Below are 22,941 nucleotides of genomic sequence, written 5' to 3'. Positions count from 1 at the left end.
ACGGTGTAACCGAGATTTTCTTTGAATTTTGGTACACAGCGAAAGTCGTCTTTGTAATGTGGTACGTAGCTTCCATGGTCATATTGTGTCTTGTTTCCGTGGTTTGCCTTGCTGTCTTTGTTCTTCCGCGACCTTGGTTCTTCTTTGTCTCCTTGCGTCATATCATTGCCAAATTTTGAACCTCTCATCAGCGACATCTCTACGATTCTTAGTTGGCTATGGTGGTAGTTTAGTTATGATTACGGTACCCCTGAGCGATCGTGAAATCATAGCTTCAGTTTTCTATTTCCGAGCAGTCTCTTAATCCTTGTTGAAATGGTCTCGCGGAATAACCGACTTACTTGTTTGCATAGGTAAAATCACTGGGTTTTTTTTTAGAGAGGGACGCTTGTGCTGTGCGATAAGGTTATGCTGTCCCCCTCTGTGTAAATGCAGTTGGTCGAGAGGTTGACATTGCGGGGGGGATACGTCAGAGAGCGCGAAGAGTGACTGCTTGGATCGGATGTGTTTGTGTAGTGGGGTGAAAGTGTTTTGTTATCAATAGAATAGTTAGCTTTTAATTTAAAGGCACAGTTAGCCTCCCATAAACCATCACAGATACTGTCAGGCTTTTACACACAGTACAAACACCCTTCCATTTGAACGCTCACCAAACGGGAACATCCTAGGTGCCCTACGTAAAGAGCGAGCAATTTTTAAAGAATTAATTTTGCGGATTGTTTCAGAGACAATCGGACCGTGGTGCGTTTTGGCGCTAGACCTAACTTTTAAAATCTAAATAATAAATTGACAGCTTGGTACACAAACATTCTTAAATCATAAAAGAATTCTTTTTTCATCAAGACAAGATCAGTACAATTCGAAGTTTTGAAAGTTTGAAAAAAGAAACGCCCGGAAGCAGGATCACGCAAGGTCGTGGTTCTCGTAGCAGACGACGGTTTATGCCTATCGCCAGTTCCTCTGAACAGTCAAAAGCCATCGCTAGAGTTTTTGTGAACCACAGCCGTTTGTTTCGTGCATAGTCAGAAGTACATAATAACGTGCTATTGCAGATAAGCTCACATCAAGTCGCATTCAAATTACTAACTGACGACTACATTGTGAAAAAAGGAAACTGGATCACACGGGTTCACGATGGCTCAGGGGTAAGATAAACCACGCAAAAAAAAATTCTTTGAAAATTGCTCGCTCTTTACGGAGGGCACCTAGGATGTTCTCAAGCGGTGAGTGTTTAAATGAAAGGGTGTTTGTACTGTGTGTAAAAGCCTGACAGTACCTGTGATGGTTTAGGGGAGGTTTACTGTGCCTTTAATGCCTGCAGCTCACAGAGATGTATACACAACTCAGTGCTGCAGGTGGGGAAGAAGAAACCATGGAAGCGGACGTTATCTTGTGTCGGAGAACACTAAAATGTGCTTCACTCGGACTGTGTAGCTTCGAGGACTGCGTTGTGAACTTTCGAAGGATTCTGATGCAAGTGTACTGTGTATAGTGGTGGACTGTGTTCTGCTTCGGTATGGCAAGGAGGTATTTTGTGATGTAATTTGGTTTGATATATGATTGATGTTTTGAGTTAATAGTGACTTCTAAACAACGAAGTGACTGTGGTAAGATGAACAAATTTAAAAAACAAAGTTCAGTAATATAGTGACTTGTTTGAAATGTGACCCTCCACCACGAAATGAGTCGCATGTCACCTCACGCGGTTCTGCGCTAGGCATAATATAAGTCCGGGGGGTGTCTAGTAACAGAGTGAGGGTCACCATAGTCACAGGCTTGTAACTCGAAAAGTGTTCACTCTTTTCTAAAACGGTCTTCACTACTGGATAGAGAATAAAAAAAACTCTTTAAGAAAATGTAAAAATATGAACATCATGAAAAGGTGACATGCGACTCATTCCGTGGTGGAGGGTCACAAATTTTCATTCTTTGTGTGCCGAGTGCGTGTTGTCACCATCCCGTAATGCATCTGTTCGAGTGTGTACGACTGTGTGAGTAAAAATGTATGAATGAGTGTGCAAATGCAGAAACCCCGTGCACGGAAAAGCAAACTAAGTCGGCAAACATCAACATTCCTTGACATATGGCTTATCCTGACATCACTGATTGTGGTTTCCGCCTATATCGGTGTTGCAGTTATTTTCCTTGCAGTGCTGTCGGGTGTCATAGACATGTTGAGGCAGTGGGTAAGACAAGTACAGCACCTTTAATAATCCTTATCCGCTCAGGCAAAAACAACGTAAATTGTGGAGGGGGTAGGGGGGGGGGGGGGAGCTAAGACATACAGTGAAATAAGGACAGAGAAAGGGCTTCAGTCTGCTCCCCTTCTCTCTCTAACGCATTCTCCGACGACCGAGACCGGCGATCACGTGACGACGTTTCTCTGATCACATGACGTTGTTTCGGCGATCACGTGAAGTTGTTTTTGCGATCACGTGGGGTTGTTTCTCCGATCACGTGAAGTTGTTTCTGCGATCACGTGGGGTTGTTTCTCCGATCACGTGGGATTGTTTCTCCGATCACGTGGGGTTGTTTCTCCGATCACGTGGGGTTGTTTCTCCGATCACGAGAGGTTGTTTCTCCGATCACGAGAGGTTGTTTCTCCGATCACGTGAAGTTGTTTATCCGATCACGGTGGGTTGTTTCTCCGATCACGTGGGGTTGTTTCCTTGATCACGTACGTGAAGTTGTTCCTCCGATCACGTGGGGTTGTTTCTCCGATCACGTGGGGTTGTTTCTCCGATCACGTGAACGAGTTGTTTCTCCGATCACGTGTGGTTGTTTTTCCGATCACGTGGGGTTGTTTCTCCGATCACTTGGGGTTGTTTCTCCGATCACATGACGAAGCCAAATTTATGAGAGAGAAAGGGACAACTGCGGTAGCTGCGACTGCGATTATGTTGGAGGAGAACAAAAAGGAAGGGAAACAGGTAAAGATCAGAAATTAGCGTGTCCATGGTTTCTTTCTTTCTTTCTTTTTTATATTTAGTCAAGTTTTGACTAAATATTTTAACATCGAGGGGGAATCGAAACGAGGGTATGGTGTATGTGCGTCTGTCTGTGTGTGTGTGTGTGTAGAGCGATTCAGACTAAACTACTGGACCGATCTTTATGAAATTTGACATGAGAGTTCCTGGGTATGAAATCCCCGAACGTTTTTTTCATTTTTTTGATAAATGTCTTTGATGACGTCATATCCGGCTTTTCGTGAAAGTTGAGGCGGCACTGTCACGCCCTCATTTTTCAACCAAATTGGTTGAAATTTTGGTCAAGTAATCTTCGACGAAGCCCGGGGTTCGGTATTGCATTTCAGCTTGGTGGCTTAAAAATTAATTAATGACTTTGGTCATTAAAAATCTGAAAATTGTAAAAAAAAATAAAAATTTATAAAACGATCCAAATTTACGTTTATCTTATTCTCCATCATTTGCTGATTCCAAAAACATATAGATATGTTATATTCGGATTAAAAACAAGCTCTGAAAATTAAATATATAAAAATTATTATCAAAATTAAATTGTCCAAATCAATTTAAAAACACTTTCATCTTATTCCTTGTCGGTTCCTCATTCCAAAAACATATAGATATGATATGTTTGGATTAAAAACACGCTCAGAAAGTTAAAACAAAGAGAGGTACAGAAAAGCGTGCTATCCTTCTTAGCGCAACTACTACCCCGCTCTTCTTGTCAATTTCACTGCCTATGCCGTGAGCGGTGGACTACGAGTATACGGTCTTGCTGCGTTGCATTGCGTTCAGTTTCATTCTGTGAGTTCGACAGCTACTTGACTAAATATTGTATTTTCGCCTTACGCGACTTGTTTATATTTAGTCAAGTTTTGACTAAATATTTTAACATCGAGGGGGAATCGAAACGAGGGTATGGTGTATGTGCGTCTGTCTGTGTGTGTGTGTGTGTGTAGAGCGATTCAGACTAAACTACTGGACCGATCTTTATGAAATTTGACATGAGAGTTCCTGGGTATGAAATCCCCGAACGTTTTTTTCATTTTTTTGATAAATGTCTTTGATGACGTCATATCCGGCTTTTCGTGAAAGTTGAGGCGGCACTGTCACGCCCTCATTTTTCAACCAAATTGGTTGAAATTTTCGTCAAGTACTCTTCGACGAAGCCCGGGGTTCGGTATTGCATTTCAGCTTGGTGGCTTAAAAATTAATTAATGACTTTGGTCATTAAAAATCTGAAAATTGTAAAAAAAAATAAAAATTTATAAAACGATCCAAATTTACGTTTATCTTATTCTCCATCACTTGCCGATTCCAAAAACATATAAATATGTTATATTCGGATTAAAAACAAGCTCTGAAAATTAAATATATAAAAATTATTATCAAATTTTTTTCCCCGAAATCAATTTAAAAACACTTTCATCTTATTCCTTGTCGGTTCCTGATTCCAAAAATATATAGATATGATATGTTTGGATTAAAAACACGCTCAGAAAGTTAAAACGAAGAGAGGTACAGAAAAGCGTGCTATCCTTCTCAGCGCAACGAATACCCCGCTCTTCTTGTCCATTCCACGTGCACTGCCTTTGCCACGGGCGGTGGAGTGACGATGCTACGAGTATACGGTCTTGCTGCGTTGCGTTGCGTTCAGTTTCATTCTGTGAGTTCGACAGCTACTTGACTAAATATTGTATTTTCGCCTTACGCGACTTGTTGGTGTTTAACGTCGTTTTCAACCACGAAGGTTATATCGCGACGGTGAAAGGGGGGAAATGGGATAGAGCCACTTGTCAATTGTTTCTTGTTCACAAAAGCACTAATCAAAAATTTGCTCCAGGGGCTTGCAAACCGCCCTGATATGGCCCTTCGCGGTCGGCTGGGCGTTAAGCAAACAAACAAACAAACAAGGGGCTTGCAACGTAGTACAATATATGACCTTACTGGGAGAATGCAAGTTTCCAGTACAAAGGACTTAACATTTCTTACATACTGCTTGACTAAAATCTTTACAAAAATTGACGATATTCTATACAAGAAACACTTAACAAGGGTAAAAAGAGAAACAGAATCCGTTAGTCGCCTCTTACGACATGCTGGGGAGCATCGGGTAAAATCTTCCCCCTAACCCGCGGGGAGTGTCCATGGTTTGCTATTTGTTAGAACAGGGTTCTATTCCATTCTCCTCTTCGTAGAAACCTCATCCTTCGCCTACTCCCTGGGGAATCTCACTTTCACCGCCATTCCGACCGTTGGAAATTAAAACTTACGTGTTAGACACCCCCCCCCCCCCCCCTTTAAGAGCCTTTTCATGCACATTGATACTTCGAAGTTATGTACATTTTCTCACAAAAAAAGCGGGGGGGGGGGGGGGGGGGGTTAAGCCGGCTCGGGGCGGTAGGAGCAGAGGGACCTCAGATGGTTTCACAACATAAGACTTCTGATAGTGTCGCCGCTATCTTACAATCTTGGACGGTAAAGCAAGCAAAACGAGCACACACATACACACACACACACACACACACAACACACACACACACACACACACACACACACACACACACACACACACACACACACACACACACGCTCACACCCAAACACACACATAAACATACACGCACGCACACACACACATACACACACACACACACACACACACACACACACACACACGCTCACACACATACACACACATACACACACACACAGTCACACACACAACACAAACAAACCCCTAATATTAGTAAACAAGCCAATTAAAATGGCACAAAGTGGACAAAACGAAGAGGAAGCACAGTGCCGCGAGCCAGTTTATGCATAGCGTCCCCATTTCGTGCATTATTAGGCTAGTTGGGTTTTGTCGTCAGTGCCTCAGAAAAAAGCGTTATACATGTGCTACCTATGATCTAATCATGAAGTTGAAACGTGGAAAAAATCGATCAAGGACCAAATGGCAGGGGTACACGCATTTTTTAGAATGTATAATTGTCGTCTTTATCAAACACGTCCGCTGTCTTCGGAATTAATTCCACTAAATTCCATTAAAGTGATGTTTCTTTCTGCTTTGTTTTTTCAAATCAGTTTCTACTGATGGTTAGCTGCCCCCCCACCCTTCAACCAAACTATATGGTTTAAAAATCTCTGGGGATTTGTTTTCTGTATCATGTTTGTTTCTATTTTAGAGAGAAAAGGGGCTAAAGTGGCCTCTCATTTTACATTTAGTCAAGTTTTGACTAAATGTTTTAACATAGAGGGGGAATCGAGACGAGGGTCGTGGTGTGTGTGTGTGTGTGTGTGTGTGTGTGTGTGTGTGTGTCTGTGCGTGTGTGTGTGTGTGTAGAGCGATTCAGACCAAACTACTGGACCGATCTTTATGAAATTTGACATGAGAGTTCCTGGGAATGATATCCCCGGACGTTTTTTTCCTTTTTTCAATAAATACTTTTGATGACATCATATCCGGCTTTTTGTGAAAGTTGAGGCGGCACTGTCACACCCTCATTTTTCAATCAAATTGATTGAAATTTTTGTAAAGCAAACTTCGACGAAGGCCGGACTTCGGTATTGCATTTCAGCTTGGTGGCTTAAAAATTAATTAATGACTTTGGTCATTAAAAATCTGAAAATTGTAATAATTGTTTTATATAAAACGATCCAAATTTACGTTCATCTTATTCTGCATCATTTCCTGATTCCAAAAACATATAAATATGTTATATTTGGATTAAAAACAAGCTCTGAAAATTCAAAATATTAAAATTATGATCAAAATTAAATTTCCGAAATCGATTTAAAAACAATTTCATCTTATTCCTTGTCGGTTCCTGATTCCAAAATCATATAGATATGATATGTTTGGATTAAAAACACGCTCAGAAAGTTAAAACGAAGAGAGGTACAGAAAAGCATGCTATGCAGCACAGCGAAACCACTACCGCGCTGAACAGGCTCGTCAGTTTCACTCCGTTATGCACAAGCGGCGGACTACGGTTATTGTCAAAAAATGCAGTGCGTTCAGTTTCATTCTGCGAGTTCCACAGCTTGACTAAATGTTGTAATTTTGCCTTACGCGACTTGTTGTTTGTTTCCGCAGTTGTACGTTTGAAGTATGTGTTTATTCCGCCTGGAGCAGATAGTGCAATGCATTAAATGTATTCAATCGATGTATGCAGGGCCGGACTACCGGGGGGTTATGGGGGTTGCGCAAAACCCTCCCCCCCTCCCCCCTAGCCTTAACATGTACCTCACTTATTTAAAACATTTTTTATTATTGTTTATTTTATGCCGTTTCATGCAAGGAGCGACCATTTTCCTATCTCAGAATATGACCTACCCATCAGCTTCAGGGGGCTTCGCCCCCTGACCCCCACAAGGGGCTCTGCCCCTTGACCCCGCCAGGGGAAACATCCCCCTGGACCACCACTGGCAACCCCACCCCCACCCCCTCTTAGCCTAGTCCGGCCCTGGTATGGATGTTATGCATACCTTTTTTTCTCCAGAGCATATACTCGTATAGGCGCTATTTGTGTATGTATACATTTATGCAAAATCTCTTCTTTGTGATTTCGCATTCTCCACATGCATGGTTTTGATTTATCGCTTGGTGTCCATTTTTTTAAAGTTTCCTTTTTCCCCCTACGATTATGAGCCTCAGTAATTAACCTATACGTGTGGTTTTATTGACTCACATGCGAAGCAAAAGTGAGTCTATGTACTCACCCGAGTCGTCCGTCCGTCCGTCCGTCCGGACGTCCGTCCGTCCGGAAAACTTTAACGTTGGATATTTCTTGGACACTATTCAGTCTATCAGTACCAAATTTGGCAAGATGGTGTATGATGACAAGGCCCCAAAAAACATACATAGCATCTTGACCTTGCTTCAAGGTCAAGGTCGCAGGGGCCATAAATGTTGCCTAAAAAACAGCTATTTTTCACATTTTTCACATTTTCTCTGAAGTTTTTGATATTCAATACCTCACCTATATATGATATATAGGGCAAAGTAAGCCCCATCTTTTGATACCAGTTTGGTTTACCTTGCTTCAAGGTCAAGGTCACAGGAGCTCTTCAAAGTTGGATTGTATACATATTTTGAAGTGACCTTGACCCTGAACTATGGAAGATAACTGTTTCAAACTTAAAAATTATGTGGGGCACATGTTATGCTTTCATCATGAGACACATTTGGTCACATATGATCAAGGTCAAGGTCACTTTGACCCTTATGAAATGTGACCAAAATAAGGTAGTGAACCACTAAAAGTGACCATATCTCATGGTAGAAAGAGCCAATAAGCACCATTGTACTTCCTATGTCTTGAATTAACAGCTTTGTGTTGCATGACCTTGACCTTGGGTCAAGGTCACATGTATTTTGGTAGGAAAAATGTGTAAAGCATGTGAGTCGTATGGGCTTTGCCCTTCTTGTTTGTAATTGTTCTCTTTGCCTGCGCGCGTATAGTATGTTGGTTATGATTGGTCATAGTATGTTTGTTTATGTTTGGTCGTTATCTTTGCCTGTGCGTGTATTGTATGTTTGGTCGTTTTCTTTGCCTGTGCATGTATAGTTTGTTGGTTATGTTTGGTCGGTTTCTTTGCCTGTGCGTGTATAGTATGCTTGGTCGATGTATGTATTGTAAAGCGCTAAGAGTAGACATTTTTCTAGAATAGCGCTATAAAAGTTTGCATTATTATTATTATTATTATTGTCTCTGTTGTAGGTGTTGCGGTTTTGCTTTTTTAACACTGCACTGTATCAATATAATTATCATGATGCAATAGAAATTGTCATGGATTTAAACAAAATTGTGAATGTAGAATCATTTGTTGTAAATGGATTAAGTGATTATTTTTAAATTGATTTGAATTCTCCTTTGTTCGCCTGGTGTTGGGATCAAAAACTATTATAAAAACTAAAGATGCTAAATTTGTTTTTTGTAACTCGGTAGTTGAATGTGTGTGTGTGTGTGTGTGTGTGTGTGTGTGTGTGTGTGTGTGTGTGTGTGTGTGTGTGTGTGTGTGTGTGTGTGTGTGTGTCCGCAGTACATCCAAATAAAATCCCAATTCTGAACACACACAAAAATAAAGAAAAAACATCTATATGATTGACGCTTGTTTATTTTGGATACCGACAGTGTTGGTACAATACCAGTATTGACATGTATAAACATGTTCGCTTAGTTTATCATGCTTGGCGTTTTTCCCACCAATTTTTCCAGTAATAGTGTTAGTAATTAAACCACCAGTAATGAAATGAATGTGTAAAACACGTGAATGCCTTCCTTGTCATTCTTTTCTTTCCGAATTTTATTTTTATTTTTTATTTTTTGTGTGTTACTGATTGTAACACGTCTTCGTCCACATATGACTAGAGAACATGTAAACAATAAGCACAATGTTCAAAACACGAGTTCGAAATCAAAGTTTTAGTCAACAAATGTAATATGAATTTGTCGGGTCCGTTAACCGTTGTTTTGGGAGAAAGAATCAGAAGTTTTAAATCTGTCAGATAGTACGTTTCAATAACAAAAAAAGTCAATTGTGTTTGCTTTGTTTTCATTATGGTAACCGTGCAACGATGGTGTGAACCCAACGTGCTTCTTATCAGGTAGGCCACGGTATGAACTGGTCACGCGGTAAACGTACTAAAGTTCTGTCGAAGTAGTTGCCGTATTATGTTCATCAACAAGTCTGTGTATGTTCCAGCAATGTCTGTTTGTCTGTTTGTTTGTTCGTTCATGGGCTGAAACTCCCACGGCTTTTACGTGTATGACCGTTTTTACCCCGCCATTTAGGCAGCCATACGCCGCTTTCGGAGGAAGCATGCTGAGTATTTTCGTGTTTCTATAACCCACCGAACTCTGACATGGATTACAGGATCTTTTTCGTGCGCACTTGGTCTTGTGCTTGCGTGTACACACGGGGGTGTTCGGACACCGAGGAGAGTCTGCACACAAAGTTGACTCTGAGAAATAAATCTCTCGCCGAACGTGGGGACTAACTCACGCTGACAGCGGCCAACTGGATACAAATCCAGCGCGCTACTGACTGAGCTACATCCCCGCCCTGTAATGTCTGTAATTTGTGTAAATGTAACATCATTTCAAGACTTCCTCCCTTTTATCATGTTCATCTACAAGTCTGTGTATGTTCCAGCAATGCCGCTCATTGTATGTTTCATTTCTTCCAAAAGAATCTTCTGAACATAATGTTGCATCCGGGTCAAGTTACATGGAACTTGGCAACACGCCAATAAATCGTCAGCGACATGCAAATCAGTTCTAGTCTACAGCGGTAAACCCCATTTTGCTCTTCTTGGTAATACATTTCAGGAATATTGCAAGAATGTATTTATCGCTGGCAGCAAATTTCCACAAAGGGCCTCAAAAGTTTCGGCAATTTTTCGAAGTTTAGTCCTTAACGTTGCCTTCCCTCCACCGCAAAACAAAAACAAAAACAACAACACAAATCACCAACAACAACTAATTTTTTTTTAATAAAATAAAAATAAAAATAGGCAGATCAAAAGTGTTGGCAATTCAAATGAAGTTCGCATCGGAGTTCTGTCGACTCCTGGCGTCAAACGACATCCCAGCATTAACATTATTTTCTCTTGCTATCCTTCTGCTTCTTGGGCCGAGTCTGCCCCCCTGCGAGTTCTTGAAACCGATCCACCAACGGACCTACCCAGACCAAAAACCTCTCCCGAAAAGCTGGGTTAGCCAAGACCACAACGCAAACAACGACTCCTCCGAACAAAAGAGCTTTTAACAGACCAACAGCGTTGGACCACATGTAACCAAGAACCTTCCCGATTGAACCGACGACCCCGCTACAAATCGTATGGACCACATTCAGCAAATCTTTGACTACAAAGACCACAGCTTTGTAGAACCCCCGAACGACTAATGCTATGACGGAATACAGCAGATACGCGAGCCAGTAGCAGGCCTGGTAGAGGACATAGAAAATCCAACGGAAGAGGTGATACACGACCAGAGTGATAGGGCGAAGACACGGAAAGACAACACCGTGGAAGACTCCGCTGTCCTGTCGGAGGTCCAAGAACAGAAATAGCAGTAGGAGCAAAGCGAGAACCAGTATCGTGAGTTGCTGGGTCCGACTGAGGCTGGCCACTTTCCTTTGAGTTTTGCCTGAAACAGAAATGTACATTTTGTGTATGCCATGCAGAATGAAATAACACTAGGATCCGAAAATATTCTATGTAGGTTTATATGCAACGTGTTACATTGAGTAATATAATATACGTTATTTGCGTGTTTGACCAAAATATGACATTTTACACAGATCGAGACAGTCATTGTTCTCCGAGACCGCGCTAGCGGTCGAGGTGAACAATGACTGTCGAGATCTGTGTAAAATGTCATATTTTGGTCAAACACGCAAATAACATTTATGTATCGATCGAATTCCTTTCAGGTAGTCTACTGACTTTGTTGTTGTTTTGACGATTGAACGAGCACACACACATGCAATCAAACACACACACACACACACACACACCAAAAACACCTGTTTACACCAAACACATACACTTCAATGCGCCACCAAAATAGTGCAACTTCAAAAGTTTATTTAACTCCTTCAATTAACATTAGAATATTTGATTATCGCAACATTTTGTTCAAAACATAATCAAAGGAACGGAAAATTCATGAACATAAAAAAACCATCAATTAAATTGCTACATCTCTTTGCACGCCAGTGTCAGTAACTGTTGTACACACTTGTCGTCACCCTGTCTCGCGATCAAGACTGGACGAGTTCATTGAGCTAGCTTGTGGGGTTAACAGCAGAGACAATCAACACATTTGGTCTTATTTTGTTATTGTGATGTTCAAGTTGTTTATGGTACAGTTGTGGAAAGTAGGCAGAACTTGCATTGTCGTGGATGGTGGCATGTCAGGTTCATTTTCTGGACTCAGGAAAAAATTCATATCTTCAAAGGACATGTCAAAACTACTTGCCCCGGGCATATCGACTCGGCCGGTGGCTGTGTGTGCGACAGAGCTGTGTGAGAGGTTTGAATTTGGTCGCGGCAAAACTTGGAGTTGTGTGTTGCCTGCAATGTCACACCGGTGACACTGTGACGGTTCCCCTACGCTTTGTGTCCGGTGCCCTGACCCTTTGTGTTCGGTTCCCACTCGGTTCCCACACGCCAAAATTCGCGGACAAAACATCCATTTATGGTAGTATTAGGCAATGTTGCTCTCTGAGAATGGTCTTGTTAGATCTGTGAGTGTTTACACTACATGCCTAGGTGCTGTTGGATTGAAGGTTTTTGATATTTTAGCCGTTATTAGGTAGAATGCCTTCCACTTTACTGCAAAACTGCATAATTCGTAGCATCGGCAAGAAATATCCTACCAAAAAATGCCTGCTTGGAACTGTCGTTGGTCCAGCAAAAAGTTCAACATGTCTGTAGCAGACAGCCCAAGTTTCAAGATTGTAGGGCCATCCAAACAGCCGTAATAATAAAAACAACAAAAGTAGTCAGTGAAATTGGCTGTGTTCGGTCCCCACACACTTTTGTGACGTAGGCGTGACGGTTCCCATAATTCATTGTGTCGGTCCCCACTTTCTGTGTCGGACCCCACTTTCGACCTAATTTCTCTGTGACGGACCCCACAACCAGCCTATTTTGTGTCGGTCCCCACACCTTCTTGGATTTATGACTTGCCGGTTACTTGTATCATTGTATTCATTGAATCTAATTGTCTCGGAGTTATTTTTCAGCAAAAACCGGCAAGGCAGCACCTTTTGTGATACCAAGTAAGTCAGATGACATCAGTATGTGTGTGTATGTGTGTGTGAGAGAGAGAGAGAGAGAGAGAGAGAGAGAGAGAGAGAGAGAGAGAGAGAGAGAGAGAGAGAGAGAGAGAGACTAACTTTATTAGTTTATGCCACAAATAATATATAACATTATTTATCTCTGGGACGGTTCCCAGTATACCAGCAAATTATGTGTTGATCCACCCACACCTTCTTGAACTGGCCTTCCCAATATCTACTCTTAGTCTTAAGGCCTTGGAGATATGCAATTTGGCACATTTTTAAAATAAAAGATCCACCTGTCGTATGTGAGATTCAGTTTTCAGAGCAAAATGCTGCCCAGGGACTTCTAGTGGTGATTGGAAAAAAAAAAAGAGTACTTGCCTGTGTCAAGTATGTGTCTTTATCCACGCTTGTTGTAAGAGGCAACTTTTCCCAGCTCCTTGTGTTCATGACTGCTTTCTCTTAAAATTAATTACTTTATGACAGTCAGAATACAATGGAACAAGGCTACATAAACCCTGACAGCCTACGACAACGGCCCGACTAAGGCTCAACACCGCGCCAATAAATTCAGCATTGGGCCAATGTTGGGCCATGATTGCTCCGTTTTCGTAGGCTATCAGGGTCAAAGATACATATTGGTAAACTAGTAAAATACATGTTCAGCATCATCAGCAATACCACAAAAGGATTAAAACAAGAAATTCCTCCGATAGGAACTACACCCCCGTCAAAGGGAAATAACCTTCTCAGTTGGTGGCAGTGAGAATGGTTATTTCCCTTTGACCAACGGGGGTGTCCGTCTATACCAGGCCTTGTATAATTTTAATCCACCAATAACTCCCTAACCGTGTGTTTGACTGGTCCCAATTTTTGTAAGGACCGTCTCAGGAATGTATAGAACCTGTTCACCAAGTTTGGTGACGATCGGTCCGTTCATTCTTGAGATCTACTTGCGAACACAAACACATCGAGTGAAACCTATACACACCCATAGGGGGTGTAAAAATCCTATTAGCTGTATGTCAGCGGCACAATGCAACCAGAACCAGCGTTTATGTGGAGTGATCGGGTGCTGGTCACTACCGCGAGCGTCACTACCGCGAGTACCACTACCGCGTCTCACACTAAAGTTGTGTTTCCGTACCCGCGATAGCGTTTTTCCAGCGGTGCGACGAAAATCAAGCACATAGAAAATGACCAGGAGTGTTTCCACACGCGCGACGCGTTAGCGGCGCGACAAGCGGCAAGCGACGCGATTTTTTTGAAAGGGTCCTGGAGCGATTTTTTTTGCGTTGTCGCGCGGCAACGCGGGAGTTTACAGATTTTACCGCATGTTTAAAACGCAAGTACGGAAACACGTCACGCGTTTGCGCGCGTTTTCTTTTGTCGCTGCCGCTGTCGCGGGTACGGAAACAGAACTTACCGCGAGTACGACACTACCGCGAGTACGACACTACCGCGAGTATAACACTACCGCGTGTCACACTACCGCGAGTATAACATTACCGCGTGTCATTTTATGACTTCCATGGCTGAAGGCAAAGGTTGAAATGTTTCCTTGAAATATAAAACAACAAGAAGGGCAAAGCCCATACGACTCACATGCTTTACACATTTTTCCTACCAAAATACATGTGACCTTGACCCAAGGTCAAGGTCATCCAAGGTCATGCAACACAAAGCTGTTAATTCAAGACATAGGAAGTACAATGGTGCTTATTGGCTCTTTCTACCATGAGATATGGTCACTTTTAGTGGTTCACTACCTTATTTTGGTCACATTTCATAAGGGTCAAAGTGACCTTGACCTTGATCATATGTGACCGAATGTGTCTCATGATGAAAGCATAACATGTGCCCCACATAATTTTTAAGTTTGAAACAGTTATCTTCCATAGTTCAGGGTCAAGGTCACTTCAAAATATGTATACAATCCAACTTTGAAGAGCTCCTGTGACCTTGACCTTGAAGCAAGGTAAACCAAACTGGTATCAAAAGATGGGGCTTACTTTGCCCTATATATCATATATAGGTGAGGTATTGAATCTCAAAAACTTCAGAGAAAATGGGAAAAATATGAAAAATAGCTGTTTTTTAGGCAACATTTATGGCCCCTGCGACCTTGACCTTGAAGCAAGGTCAAGATGCTATGTATGTTTTTTGGGGCCTTGTCATCATACACCATCTTGCCAAATTTGGTACTGATAGACTGAATAGTGTCCAAGAAATATCCAACGTTAAAGTTTTCCGGACGGACGGACGGACGTCCGGACGTCCGGACGGACGGACGGACGGACGGACGACTCGGGTGAGTACATAGACTCACTTTTGCTTCGCATGTGAGTCAAAAAGGCCTGGTCTGTTCTCTGAACACTAATTCAATGTTTGTCATGCTAACCAAGAACTCAAAACGATCAGAACACACTATCAGAATACATATAGAATGGGTTGCTTCCAATCAAAGCCGTTAGAACACAAACTCACAAGAAGTAAGTTTGCATGCGTTCTCTCTACGGTTATGGTACTCGCGGTTGTGGTACGCGCGGTAGTGTGACACGCGGCAGTGTTATACTCGCGGTAGTGTCGTACTCGTGGTAGTGTGACACGCGGTAGTGTTACACGCGGTAGTGTCGTACTCGCCGTAGTGTGACACGCGGTAGTGACGCTCGCGGTAGTGTCGCATAACCGGAGTGATCTGGAAAGGTGTCAATCTCTCTCTCTCTCTCTCTCACTCTCTCTCTCTCTCTCTCTCTCACTCTCTCTCTCTCTCTCTCTCTCTCTCTCTCACACATACACACACACACACACACACACACACACACACACACACACACACATACTGATGCCATCTGACTTACTTGGTATCACAAAAGGTGCTGCCTTGCCGGTTTTTGCTGAAAAATAACTCCGAGACAATTAGATTCAATGAATACAATGATACAAGTAACCGGCAAGTCATAAATCCAAGAAGGTGTGGGGACCGACACAAAATAGGCTGGTTGTGGGGTCCGTCACAGAGAAATTAGGTCGAAAGTGGGGTCCGACACAGAAAGTGGGGACCGACACAATGAATTATGGGAACCGTCACGCCTACGTCACAAAAGTGTGTGGGGACCGAACACAGCCAATTTCACTGACTACTTTTGTTGTTTTTATTATTACGGCTGTTTGGATGGCCCTACAATCTTGAAACTTGGGCTGTCTGCTACAGACATGTTGAACTTTTTGCTGGACCAACGACAGTTCCAAGCAGGCATTTTTTGGTAGGATATTTCTTGCCGATGCTACGAATTATGCAGTTTTGCAGTAAAGTGGAAGGCATTCTACCTAATAACGGCTAAAATATCAAAAACCTTCAATCCAACAGCACCTAGGCATGTAGTGTAAACACTCACAGATCTAACAAGACCATTCTCAGAGAGCAACATTGCCTAATACTACCATAAATGGATGTTTTGTCCGCGAATTTTGGCGTGTGGGAACCGAGTGGGAACCGAACACAAAGGGTCAGGGCACCGGACACAAAGCGTAGGGGAACCGTCACAGTGTCACCGGTGTGAATGTGCTGATGGAGGGTGTCCCCCATGTCCATCTTTTGTTGAGCTGATGTGTGTTGGTAGATGGCAAGGGATGACAGTGATTTGTGACCTGTTACCGACTGGATGGCAGCAGGAGCGTGGCTAGCTCGGTGGAGGACAGTAGCACTTGTTGCACGAATCGAATGATTCGTGTATATTTGCGAAAGACCGCACTGCTTGCTCAGCTTGGGCAAGAACTGTTGAAGACCGTGCTTTCCAACCGGTTTACATGTGTACCACGTTGTGTCTTCATCGTGAAAGGAATCACGCGGATAACACCAAAGCCTTTCGCTTTCTGGATGCAGTTTCTCGATGTACTTGAGAAAAGTAGACACTGGACAGTCGTGTGTTCCTGTTGCTGGCATGAATCCAGTGTATCCTTCGCTGTCATCCCGGTGGTTCTTGGTGAGTTCGTCTTTTTTGTACAGGTATTGCCTGCCGGTGTTTGCGTCCAATTTGACTTCGAATGTGTCCTTTGTCATTGTGTGCATATTTTCGGCACCCCGCCTGCAAAAGTAATATCTTATGTCAAACTGTACCTTATTGTACAGCCCGTTTGGTGTTGCCTGACTGAGGTAGATACTGTTGTACAGCTTGTTGCGGTCAATGTCGGACATAGGAGGGTGGTGGTTGATGGCAGCTTTTCCCTGTGCTTTGATCTCCCTCATGGCGACTTTGAACATCTCATTAGAAGAGGCAAAGCTAGGGTCTGTGAGGATGTCGAAGTCCTTGTTCTGTGGAGAACTTTTCAGGTGACGGTTGATGCCGTACCGAACTGCGTCCAGACTTGTTTTTTTGTATATCTCGCCTGTTTTTGTTCTCGCTTCAATGTAGAACGACGACAGAGCGGCATCCAATTCCTTTTTTTCATACTGTTCAAAACTGACCGGCTTTCCTTTTTCAGCAAGATAATCCCGAAACACTTTGGCAGCTGATGTTGTAGCCTTTTGCGTTGTGGTCGGAGTTAAAAGTCGTCTTTTGTTTTCAATTTCTTCCCGAGATAGATCTGCAAATCGCTTCATTTTTACAGTTTGGCAGACGTGTGTTTTGATCTGTGGGTTAATCCGCGTGTCCCAAATATGAAGTAAGTAGTTCCTTTGAAGTTTCGGTCAACCTGAAAAGCCAAATTATAAAGTTTTGTCGGCCTCTGACGTCACATGACTCAAAGAAGGGAAATCCAATCTCCAATCGATACATTTTGTTTTTGTTTCAACATCATGTTATTCACAAACACACACCTAATAATACAACAACATGCTTACACAGGAGCACACCACGTTTAAAACTATATCATTGAGTACTAGATACGTGAATGCCACTTGCTACGTCGTATGCAGTATGTGTTGGGTTAGTTTCTCTAAATATTTTACAGTCTAAACATACAAAGGACACAAAAGTTGACCTAACAGGGCAAGCATGCAAATTATCCGGGGGTTTTCCCTCAGGTTTGTGTGTTTCTTATCACACATTTTGAATGTGACTGTGTCCATAAAGGTGTAAGCATTTGGTATGGCATTAAACTCGAATGCAGGGCTGTCACTGGCGATATTTTATTCACAATTAGTTAGACAGGTCACTTTCTGTATATGCGCGTGTAATGAGTCGGCTTTCGCTTTGAACTTTGAATTGGTAGATTGAAAGAGGACATCCTCTAAGTCAACGTCATGATAACAATATAAGATGTTTGATGGGTTGTTGACAGACCAGCTTTTGTGTCGGTCCGAGGGGGAGCATATCGTCTTTTGTTTCATATTTATTGACCAAGGCCGAAGGCCGCGGTCAATAAATATGAAACAAAAGTCGATATGCCCCCCGAGGACCGACAAAAAAGCTGGTCTGTCAACAAACCACCAAACATCGTTTTTGTCATCATTTTGGTAGTAAGAAAATAAGTGCACAATCAATTGCAACCCAGGGAGCCATGCTTTGAAACACGGGTTCCGTGCTGATAACCACACGAGTCCCGGTTTGATAACCACTGGCAATCAAAGATGGCGTGTGAAAGCAACTTTCTGTGTTTTTGAGTTCATTAAATGTTGGGATGAATATGTCAGGTTTGAGGATGCACAGTTCTGTAGGTTCATCTCGGTATTCCACCCCCTCGGCTTTCTGTTGTAAATATTAAGCTGAGTGATCGAATGTGGAAGCTACGTTTGGTCAAAGGTCACAGAAGATTTGCGTCGTGCAGCGAAGGAAAGAATCGCGATCTTGTTTCCGACTCGGTACCTCTTTGTTTTTCATTAGACCTGTCATTCTGGTGGCTCGGCTTTGTTAGATGTTTGCATATCTTGTTGCTATATTTTCTTTGCTTTTATTACTGTTTCTTATTTGTGCTTCGTTTATCGATACAACGTCTTGTGCACGGGTCAAAATGTGTGTGTCAGGTGTCGGTTTACTTGAACTTGACGTTCGTCTTTCTCCGAACGTCTGTGTATCGAAACACAGATACACGCACTCCATGACTCTGTAAGAAGACAAAACATATCACTAGGTTTCATTTGTTTTTGATGAATGTATGACCTTTCATGAAGTAGTTTTGTTTTTTGTTTACTTTTGCCAGTTTGCCAGTTTGTTTTTGGAACTTTGCAAAGCAGTGTCGTGTCGTCTGTTTAGGTCTGGGGAAACACCAATCAAAAGAGCCGAAGAATCCCCGAGCGTTTCTATTGGGTTTGCTTTTGATTATCCATGTATAACCTGCTTCCTGCAACTATGGTAACCGGGGATTTGTTGCCTGGGGAACATGAGATTTATTTCCCAGGTGCTTGTGAATGAAAACTTGTGAAAATGATGACAATAATAAATATGAATCAATGCTTGTCTCATATTCATTCCAGTCTCGTGAGAGTCGGTCAAACTGACCTTGAACTAGGTTATTCGTACGTAACAGACATAGCATACCGATAGATCATAGTGTTACTATTTTCAAATGCACTGAGTCTGTTTCATAATGTTTTTGTGGATATACTTACCACACACGTTTTGGATTCTATCAAGAGTGGCTTTTCCATGTTTAACCTGAAGGCGAAACCAATCTTTCGCGTCCTGAACAATATCTGCAACATACGTACATGCGATCGTGAACAGACAGACCAACGCAGAGACACACAGGGACACAGAATCATACAGAGACACACACACAGGCACTCCCATACAGATACACACACACACACACACACACACACACACACACACACACACACACACACACACACACACACACACACACTCACACACACACAGACGAAGACAGACATAAAGACACACACACACACACACACACACACACACATACACATACACACACACACACACACACACACATCATCGTCATCATCATCTTCATCATCATCGTCATCGTCATCATCAACAACAACAACAACAACAAAAACAACTGTTTCTGCTAGTACTACTCCAACGACGACAACAAAACCTTAACCGCCGCCACCACCACCACCTGTCAAGTTGTGAAAATAGTACATGTGTGCAAGCTCTTTTTACATTTAGTCAAGTTTTGACTAAATGTTTTAACATATAGGAGGAATCGAGACGAGGGTCGTGGTGTGTGTGTGTGTGTGTGTGTGTGTGTGTGTGTGTGTGTGTGTGTGTGTGTGTGTGTGTGTGTGTGTGTGTGTGTGTGTGTAGAGCGATTCAGAGTAAACTACTGGACTGATCTTTATTTGTTTGTTCGTTCATGGGCTGAAACTCCCACGGCTTTTACGTGTATGACCGTTTTTACCCCGCCATTTAGGCAGCCATACGCCGTTTTCGGAGGAAGCATACTGGGTATTTTCGTGTTTCTATAACCCACCGAACTCTGACATGGATTACAGGATCTTTTTCGTGCGCACTTGGTCTTGTGCTGCGCTTGCGTGTCCACACGGGGGTGTTCGGACACCGAGGAGAGTCTGCACACAAAGTTGACTCTGAGAAATAAATCTCTCGCCGAACGTGGGGACGAACTCACGCTGACAGCGGCCAACTGGATACAAATCCAGCGCGCTACCGACTGAGCTACATCCCCGCCCTGACCGATCTTTTTGAAATTTTCCATGAGAGTTCCTGGGTATGATATCCCCAGACATTTTTTTTCATTTTTTCGATAAATGTCTTTGATGACGTCATATCCGGCTTTTTGTGAAAGTTGAGGCGGCACTGTCACACCCTCATTTTTCAATCAAATTGATTGACATTTTTGTTAAGCAATCTTCGACGAAGGCCGGACTTCGGTATTGAATTTTAGTTTGGTGGCTTAAAAATTAATTAATGACTTTGGTCATTACAAATCTGAAAATTGTAATAATGTTTTGTTATATAAAACGATCCAAATTACGTTCATCTTATTCTTTATCATTTCCTGATTCCAAAAACATATAAATATGTTATATTCGGTTTAAAAGCAAGCTCTGAAAATTAAAAATATAAAAATTATGATCAAAATTAAATTTCTGAAATCGATTTAAAAACAATTTTATCTTATTCCTTGTCGGTTCCTGATTCCAAAAGCATATAGATATGATATGTTTGGATTAAAAACACGCTCAGAAAGTTAAAACGAAGAGAGGTACAGAAAAGCGTGCTATGCAGCACAGCGAAACCACCACCGCGCTAAACTGCGGCGGACTACGGTCATTGTGAAAAAATGCAGTGCGTTCAGTTTCATTCTGTGAGTTCCACAGCTTGACTAAATGTAGAAATTTCGCCTTACGCGACATGTTACATGTGGGAATGTTGTGATTCAGATATGCAGTTTGTTTATAGTGCCCTAGTTTTTGACTCACATGTACTCACCCGTCCGGAAAACTTTAACGTTGGATATTTCTTGGACATTATTCAGTCTATCAGTACCAAATTTGGCAAGATGGTGTATGATGACAAGGCCCCAAAAAACATACATAGCATCTTGACCTTGCTTCAAGGTCAAGGTTGCAGGGGCCATAAATGTTGTCTAAAAAACAGCTATTTTTCACATTTTTCCCATTTTCTCTGAAGTTTTTTAGATTGAATACCTCACCTATATATGATATATAGAGCAAAGTAAGCCCCATCTTTTGATACCAGTTTGGTTTACCTTGCTTCAAGGTCAAGGTCACAGGAGCTCTTCAAAGTTGGATTGTATACATATTTTGAAGTGACCTTGACCCTGAACTATGGAAGATAACTGTTTCAAACTTAAAATATTATGTGGGGCACATGTTATGCTTTCATCATGAGACACATTTGGTCACATATGATCAAGGTCAAGGTCACTTTGACCCTTATGAAATTTGACCAAAATAAGGTAGTGAACCACTAAAAGTGACGATACCGGTATCGCGCTGAATGCAGAAGGGTTTGTTTTGAGATATATGTAGACTTAAACGTTAAACTGATATTTGTCAAAAAAAGAGAAAACAGGCGCCAGACTAGAGAGAAGTCGGAGAACTGACGTTCCTTGTTCGACTCGATCCCCTAATGACCAGCGATTAGCATTTTAGGATGGAGAACCTTTTGACACAGTATGCACCATAACTTGGATGCAATTACTGAATGTGCACTAAAAGTGACGATACCGGTATCGCGCTGAATGCAGAAGGGTTTGAGATATCTGTAGACTTAAACGTTAAACTGATATTTGTCAAAAAAGAGAAAACAGGCGCCAGACTAGAGAGAAGTCGGAGAACTGACGTTCCTTGTTCGACTCGATCCCCTAATGACCAGCGATTAGCATTTTAGGATGGAGAACCTTTTGGCATTAGTTTTCTGTAATTATTTTCTTTACTGAATAAATATTGTTTTTCTCAGTTTTATTGTAAAATTATTCTGAAAGAAAGATCAAGGTCTGTTCAGCATGTGAGTCGTGTGGGCTTTGCCCTTCTTGTTCTAGATAACAATGTTTTTCGTGGGTTTTTTTCCTTTGTGGTTTTCCGATTAACAATAAAGCTGGCCATTTCTCAAAAATGCATGGAGCTCTCTCTCTCTCTCTCTCTCTCTCTCTCTCTCTCTCTCTCTCTCTCTCTCTCTCTCTCTCTCTCTCTCTCTCTCTCGGTCCTTTCCTTCCCTCCCTATCTCTCTCCCCTCCCTTTTTCTGTCGGTCTCTCTCTGTCTGTCTCTCTGTTTGTCATTCTGCCTCTCCCTCTTTCTCTCTCCTCCTCCCCCTCTCTCTCTCTCGATCTCTGTCTCTCTATCACCCCCTCTCTCTTTCTCTCTCCTTCCCTCTCTCTGTCGCTCTCACTCTCTCTCTCTCTCTCTCTCTCTCTCTCTCTCTCTCTCTCTCTGTCTCACTCTGTCTCTAGCTCTCTCTCTCTCTCTCGCTCTCTCTCTATCTCTCTCTCTCTCTCTCTCTCTGTCTCACTCTCTGTCTCTAGCTCTCTCTCTCTCTCTCGCTCTCTCTGACACACAAACAACCTTTCCGTGTCCAATCAATACCTTTGCGCGAGCCCAGAACGGAGTTAACAGTGTCAGATGCACGACTGGTTAAATCTCCCATAGACATACTCGACATTGCACGCTTGTGTTTCGATTATTGCTGTACTGAAACAAACAAAACAAGACACAAAACAAAAAACAAATATTTAGAGTATGGGTATCATGTGATTTAATTTGAGAATGTTTCA

At 42.2% G+C, this 22,941-nt stretch overlaps 1 long non-coding RNA gene across 3 annotated transcripts in view; it reads right to left on the bottom strand.

Annotated features, from left to right (window-relative positions):
- Positions 1 to 9,071: 9,071 nt before the first annotated feature.
- LOC138978730 (uncharacterized) overlaps positions 9,072 to 22,941 on the bottom strand; it is a 27,107-nt gene continuing 13,237 nt past the window's right edge. For all 3 annotated transcript variants that reach the window (XR_011459779.1, XR_011459778.1, XR_011459777.1), the window contains 3 exons: positions 22,754 to 22,858; positions 19,318 to 19,401; positions 9,072 to 11,125 (listed from right to left, as the gene is read on the bottom strand). This is a non-coding gene — a long non-coding RNA (uncharacterized lncRNA). The remainder of the gene's footprint in view (positions 11,126 to 19,317; positions 19,402 to 22,753; positions 22,859 to 22,941) is intronic.

Source organism: Littorina saxatilis, linkage group LG10 (genome assembly GCF_037325665.1).
Source record: "Littorina saxatilis isolate snail1 linkage group LG10, US_GU_Lsax_2.0, whole genome shotgun sequence".
Taxonomy (NCBI): domain Eukaryota; kingdom Metazoa; phylum Mollusca; class Gastropoda; order Littorinimorpha; family Littorinidae; genus Littorina; species Littorina saxatilis.
This window is presented reverse-complemented; position numbering and strand designations above follow the sequence as displayed.